At 57.5% G+C, this 7,347-nt stretch overlaps 1 long non-coding RNA gene across 1 annotated transcript; it reads left to right on the forward strand.

Moving 5' to 3' along the window:
* The first annotated feature begins 3,775 nt into the window (after window positions 1-3,775).
* On the forward strand, window positions 3,776-4,652 carry LOC141372034 (uncharacterized). The gene is made up of 3 exons (XR_012377372.1): window positions 3,776-3,907; window positions 4,166-4,270; window positions 4,457-4,652. It is a non-coding gene; the product is annotated as an uncharacterized lncRNA (long non-coding RNA).
* The last annotated feature ends 2,695 nt before the right edge of the window (window positions 4,653-7,347 follow it).

Raw genomic sequence — 7,347 nt, forward strand, 5'->3', positions numbered from 1 at the left:
GGCTGCAGGACCCGGGACCAGGCCCCATAGGGATGGCTCGGTTCCAGCTTGTAATGATTTCACAGCCCGTGGAGCCCCTGGGGCTGGAGGGAGCACTGGCTGTGGAAAAGGACTGGGCTGGGGAGGATGCAGGGCCTTGTGGAGAGGGAAGGATGGGGCAGGGGCCGAGTCCTGGGGCCACTGCTCATGTCTAAAAAGGGCTGAAATCCCTGAATGCCCATGGGGTCCCTCATTACAGTAAAGACCCCCTTCACACTCGTGCATCCTGCTGGTGGGCCCCTACTCCCCGGCCTCCTTCCCGCCCCTCTGACTCCAGCCGGGGCAGCAGCCAGGGAGAGGCTGGACCTCTGTCCCTGCTCCTGCCAGGAAGACAAGGCAGAAGGAGGAGAGGAGAAGGGGGAAGGGCAGACTGATCTTCTCCTGTCTTGAGTCAGCCTCCACGGATGCCTCCAGGTCCTCTGGCCCAGCCCTGCACTTAGCTGGGCCCTGAGAGGGAGTCTGCATTTCAGGACAGCTGGGTGGGAGGGGTATTCAATGACCTGTGTGTCCCCAGATGTCCTACCCAACTAGCCTTGCACCTTAAGGTCTGCTGCCCAGGTTGGGTGTGATTGCGGGGCCCAGTGGACTTTGGGGCCACAGAGCGGTTGGCTTAGTGAGGGAATTTGGGGGACCGGTCAGGTGCAGAGCCATGGGTCTCATGTACATCTGCTGCAGGGCTGGTTCACCATACACGTGCTGCGTGCAGCTCCCCTTTGCACACCTGGCCATGACACACCTGGCTGGCACTCTCAGTGGGGAGGCCTGGGTGCCTGGTGCACCTGTCCCCCACCTACCCCTGGAGGAACGGCCACGTTCAAGCTTTAACATGTCCAACCCCCAGGGACAGTTGTGAACCTGGGTCAAGAGAGGTAGGCACTGGCCAAAGACAAATGAGGAATGCAGAGCCCAAGGAGCAGGGGTGCTCTCCAGTCCTAGGCCAGCCCCAACCCTCCCATGAGGTTCGCTTTGGGGGTGAGAACCCCTCAGATGCTCGGGGATAGCTACCCACCATGTCCCATGTGGGGACATGACCTTGGCATCCTCAGGCATGTAAAGGCATGCGCACCTGCAAACCCACCTACACACACCACTCTGACTGCCCAGCTGGGGGTCAGAAGGGGAGGGCACCCTGGGAGCAAGGTGGGGGACAAGGGGGAAAGAAGAAAGAGGTTTGAGACAGCTGGGCCATGGGGCAGGGCATCAGGACTCCTGGCAAGGACCCAGATCCAGAGCATGGGGAGGGGAGACAGGCCAGGCTGATGGTCAGGTGTCCCCAAGGGACCCAGGGGGTTGCCAGGGTACTGGGAAAAGACAGGGTCTGGGTTCCGGTGTCCACCACCACCCTGGGCACTTGGGAGTAGGAAGAGATTCCCACCCCCAAGTCCAGAGGGCTATAGCACAAAAGGCCTCAGCTTCCTCTGCTGTCACTTCGGCTGCAGAGATGCAGTGTCCCAAGGGTCCCTCAGGCTTGTAGAAGAGCCTATTGGCCTTGGATCTTCATCCCTGACCCCCTGTGATCCCAGTCTTGGGAAAATATTTTCTACCCCCTCGAGGTCCTTCTCAGGAGAGGAGAGACTCGGGGCTTGGGTGGCTGAGGACCTGGGTATGCAGAATGTGTTAGAGCACAGGGCCACCAGTCTGGAGACCAAGGTCAGGGCCCTCTGTGTTGCAGCCTCAGGGTCCCCATGTGGACGAGGATCCAGAATCACTGCTCTGGTCAGGGTGAGGAGACCTTAGGAAGGAATGGAGCACCAGGACCGGAGAGGGAAACAGGGACAAGGGAGGCTTCTCAGGTTTCTCACATCGCCCATGGAACCCACAGATCCTGCTCCTGGGAGAGACACAGACACAGAGACAGTGAAGGAGACAGAGAATGAACACAGGACAGAGGGATCCACTTGTGCCATTCTATTCCTGAGAGCGTCATCACATAGGCCATCCACCCTGGAGGGGAGGGGATACCACAGGGATGTGTGAGCAGGACTCAGGGGTGCCAGGAGCCACTGTGGTGACTGCTCAGCACACAGGCACAGACGAGGCCCTGGGACCTGAGCCTAACCCTATTGGGAGCCCCTGGAAGTCTGTGTTGTGAGAGGACAAGGTCAGAATCAGTTCATTACTACCTTCCCACGGGGGCTGGGACACAGGCAGGGGGGGGTTGGCTTTGTCTGGACCCCAGAGCAGATTCAAGCCCCTCTGAGCTGTGTTCCATTCCAAGCCCAGCCCCTGACTCATCCTTGCATTGCCATGTATGCACCAGCCTCCTGTGATAGCAGGCACGGAACATGTGTAGAGGTCCCTAAACCTAACCCTAACCCGTAAACTAACGCTAATCCTAACCCTAATGGGAGCCCCTGGAAGTCTGTATCACAAGTGGACAAGGTCAGAATCAATTCATTACTACATTCCCACGGGGGCTGGGACACAGGCAGGAGGGTTGTGGCTTTGCCTGGACCCCAGAGCAGATTCACGCCATTCTGAGCTGTATTCCATGCTAAGCGCAGCCCCTGGCTCATCCTTGCATTGCCAAGTATGCAGCAGCCTCCTGTGATAGCAGGCACGGAACATGTGTAGAGGTCCTACCCCTGATGGCATCCCTAGAAATAGAAGCCAGAATACCCCGATGTGCAGATGGGGAGCCTGGGGAGGCCCTGAGAGGGTCTGTCCAGGGTCACAGCTCGGGGAACGCACAGGAACCAGGTCTGAACCCAGGTCTGTGCCATCACAGCAGAGACACCAGCTGCACCCAGGCCTCCTGGGGGCTGTGGGTGGGCTGTGTGGGTGTCACTGTGTGGATGGGGCATGGCGGGAGGGTTAGCATTGAGCAGTGGGGGAGGGGGGCCCTCGGGGGCTCTTGTGTGAGGAGGAAGTTGGGTAAGGGGACCCCTGGCAGTGGTGACTTCAATTCCATGACAACAGAGCCCAACAGAATTTGGAACCCCGGTAACCAGGCACCCACATTCCACAGACAACCCCCTGCCCAGCTCATTTTGTTGGAGATCCTCAAACCAAGATGTTCACATGTTGCGTGCCGAGGTCCGGAGGCTGCATGTGGAAGGAAGCGCGCCCTGCAGATGCTGTCCCCCGCTGGGATTTTGGGTCAGGACTCCCCACCGCCTCTGCCAATTTGACCGGAAGCACAGAAAGGTGACACCAGGAGGCCCAGAGCCAGCCACCCAGCCCCACTCGCTCTGATGACCTGTGTAGCCCCAGGTGCCCTCCCTGTGTGTGTGTGTGTGTGTGTGTGTGTGTGTGTGTGTGTATACGTGTGTGGATGGGGGTGTGTGTCTGTGTGTCTGTGTGTCTGTGTCTGTATGTGTGTGTGTGAGTGCACGTGTATGGATGGGGGTGTGTGTCTGTGTGTGAGTGTGTGTGTGAGTGTGTGTGTAAAGAGGGGTCATGCGGGGTGGGGCCACCCCAAGCAAGAGGTCATGTTCAAGGTCAAGGCTGAGAGTGTGGGATGGGGTGTGCAGGCGCTGCCCGTTTTGCCCAAAGTTTATCCCGATAGCCCTGTAGGGATGGGTCACTGCATCCCGGGTGCAGGGTTGTGCACACACAGGTGTGTGTCTGATCTGGGAGCAGCAGGGGGAATGGGCAGGAGGACAGTGCGGATGGCCGGGCAGGTCTGTGATAACTCGGGGCCGGCTACCGGTCCCTGTCTTTGCAGAAGGCCATGGAGGATATGGAGAGGAGGCTGCTGGACACGCCCTCCATCTCCTCGACAGAGGGGTGACCCCACAGGGGTCCCCGGGAGCAGATGCTGGAGATTGTAGGGGAAGACCTCCTACACCACCCAGACCACTGTCCCAGGTGGTTGTCCACCAGACAGTGGTCCAGGAGCCAGAGCCCACGGAGGCCAAGGCTGAGGGTGAGAAGGCTGGGTTGGGTGTTTGTGGTGTGTGGGGATGGGTTGCTCCTGGCCCCACAGGGAAGAGCCCACAGAGGCTGGTTGAGGCCAGGAGCAAGACTGGGATCAGAGCACACAGCGGGTGGACTGTAGTCTGGGAGACGTCCCTGTGAGGGTGCCTTCCCGGCTGTGGCTTCTCTGGGAGGCCCTGAGCTGGGCTCTGTCTCTGCAAAGGCACATGGAGAGTAGGCACAGAGGTGAGCTTTTCTCTTTTCACAGCTGCTCCACCCTCTGAGGAGCTAGAGCTGGCTCCAACTCCATCAGCAGCTCTGGGGGGAGGGGTGGTGCCTACAGCAACTTCAGGAGGACACCAGGAGCTGGCAGGTAACCAAGCACCAGCCCACGGAGAGCCTGGAGTGGACCAGGAAGAACTGGCACCTACTCCTGCCCCAGCCCCTGCCAGAGTTCCTGCCCCTGCCAGAGCCGCTCTCCTTGCCCCTGCCCCTGGTCCTGCTATTACACCCAGCCCTGCCCCTATCCTAACCCCTGCCCCTACTCCTGCTCCTGCAGGGCTCCCAGAGCCACCTCTAGAGCCCACAGCCCTGCAGAGAGAGCTCCTTGTACCATCGCTGGACCCCGACGCCTCGCCAGAGTGTTTCATCCCCTTACTTCCATCACCGGACCCCGATGCCTCACCAGAGTGTTTCATCCCCTCCCCCTATGTTCTTTCTCTCTGGTTCATATTAACTGTTATTTTATCTTTTCATGTTCTGTATACTCTTTATTATTTGTTTTCAATAAAATTACTTGTTTTCAATTGAACATGTCATGAGCATTAAGTACATTCCCAACGCTCTGCCACACCCCAGAACATTGCTGCAGAATATCTCATTCCCCAAAGGAGTCCCCGAACCAGAAGGCCTCCCTGCCCATTTCTACCCAAGCCCAGACCCTGGCAACCCCTAAGCTGCTTTCTCTCTCTGTTCTTTTACCTGTTCTGGATGATTCCATAAGTGGAATCACCCAGTGAGTGTCTTTGTGTCTGCCCACCTATTTTCAAAAGGGACTCGTTTTCCCTGTGTTTCCTTGACATAGAATTTCTCTTATTTGATATTGAAATCCCCGATGGATTACACATCATATGTAATCATAGGGGCCACTTTAGGAATTATGGGCACAATCTCTGGGCCGAGACCCCTGTTCCTGCTGGGACACCACAGCCTGACCCCAGACAGGAAACGGCTGGTTCCTCCTGTGGCCCACACAGAAACCAGGGAAATGCAGAAAGCTGGAAGACACACCACAAAGGGCAAAAGCACTGCTCATAACCCAAGGCCAGAGAAAGGTTTCACCTGACTCTGGTCCAAACCATGCTCCAAGTCACTGGGTTCCACAAGGACGGAGACGAAAGACATGCAAGTCCAAGGCGGAAGGATAGGCACGCAGGGAATATGTGTGAGAGATGTGGAGCTCCCGGTTAAGGAATCCAGCAAAGGAAACCCTATGGAGGCAGCGCTGGTCACCTTCAGACCGGCAGGTGTCTGGTCTGGGGAGAACGTGAGGAAGCAGAGGTCCAATGCAGGTTCCCTGGAGAGAAGGGTGACGGGGACCCCTGTCTGGGAGAACAGTGAGCAGCACCCATCCCAGGCCACAGGTGCACCCATCACCTTGTATGCTCAGCCTCGGACTCACCCCCAGAAACTCTGGCTCGGTTTTTCACAGATGTATTTTCAGGAGTGTTCATCACAGCAGTGGTGGAGAGAGCAGGGAATGGAACAACATTAATGCCCAAGGAGATGGATGGGATCCACGGTCCCAGTCCTCAAGATACTATGGCCTGTAGCTACTGTCAATTTGTCGTTCTGGGCACAGGACCGGGAAGCCCCTCCTGAGACCCCCCTCCTGCCATGCTGTTCCTGGGAACATTGAGAATTGTTTGAGGAGGATGTGGAGAGGATCCAGGATGACAGGGGGTCCATAGAGAAGGAAGGTCAGCACTGGGAGGACAGTTGGACATGTCCTGAGCCAACTTCCAGGGCCCGGGCTGTGATGCCCTTGGACCTTACCCCAAGTAATGGCTCCTGAAGTATGGATCCAGCTTCTGTGGTTTCATTCCCTCCCTCCCTGCATCATTTATTCACTCCGTCACTCATTCCCCCCCTCTCTCTCCTTCCCCTCCACCCCTCCCTGCCTCCCTGCCTCCCTGCCTCCCTCCCATCCTCCCTGTCTCCCTCCCTCCGTTCTACCCCTCCCATCCTCCCTTCCCTCCTCCCTCTCTCCCCTCCCTCTCCGGATCCTGCCTCCCTTCCATCCTCCCTTCCCTCCTCCCTCTCTCTTTCCCTCTCTCCCATCCTCCCTCATTCAGCAGAGGATCTGGGGTCCCTGCTGTGTACTGAGCACTGGGGCTTCATCAGTGAGCACCCCACAAACCACATGGTCACGTTCACTGTGGGAGGTGACGGGGACAGTCCTCAGGGCTAGCAGTGGTGATGAGCACCAGGAAATTGCTCCTGAAAACAGGTCAGTTGCACAAAGAAAGGAATGGAGAGACCCATGCTTAGCACTTCCTCAAAAAAAATCTAGTCCTGAAAAGTGATGAAAAGTAAGTATATCCTAGACTTCATGTGATGTGAGTACTAATGACAGGTACGCACTAAATCCTAGAACCAACAAAGAGTAAATCATTCAGGATCGACTGGGGTGTTGTGAATTTTCTGACCAAATGACAGCATTTCAGCCAACATCTCCAAGGCCTCTGAGTTTTCCCAAGGGCCTCTGTGATCCTTTGGTCCTTCCATCGACCTCCTTGGGAAGCTCTGTCCTGTCGTCTTCCTTGTCTCCTGCCTTTTCTGGGACCCTTCCATGGCTTCCCCCTCCCCCCACCAGGGTCACCCTCACCAGGATTCCCCATGTCCCTTGGCTGGGCGCCGGAATCCCACACAGTACCCCATGAGCCCAGTGCCTTGTGCAAGTCCTGTGCGCTCCCTCTGGGATCACTTGGCATCTCCCTTGCAGTGGACTGCGTCTTCCTGCACTGGGTCTCCTCTGAGCAGTCCGTGAGGCTGCACTGTGCCCATGTCACGGGCACAGAAGAGAGAGTCCAGAAGGTCCAGATGACCTGATCCCAGTCTCAGCGTGTGGAGCCTGGGCAGAGAGTGGTCCCTGAGCAGAGGAGGACTTGGGTCCAGGGAGCCTGAGGGAGGATGTGACACAGTGAGCCCACAGGAAGAGAGTGTGCAATGTATGAACCTGGTGTTCAGAACTGCTGGGAGAACACATTGCTCTGGCTCTGTCCCCAGGGCTGGACTTTGTCAGGGTATACACCCTCCCAGGTGGCAGGCTGTCAGGGACTGGCAGGAGAGAAGGCACCTGGGACAGGACAGAGCTCTCAGGCAAAGAGGAGGGGGCAGGTGTTCCCCCAGCAGCTGGAGGAACTCTGGGTAGCCACCATCCCAGGCTGC

Source organism: Callorhinus ursinus, unplaced genomic scaffold, assembly GCF_003265705.2.
Source record: "Callorhinus ursinus isolate GAN/ISIS: 27379988/994484 unplaced genomic scaffold, GSC_fseal_2.0 scaffold396, whole genome shotgun sequence".
In the NCBI taxonomy this organism is placed as follows: domain Eukaryota; kingdom Metazoa; phylum Chordata; class Mammalia; order Carnivora; family Otariidae; genus Callorhinus; species Callorhinus ursinus.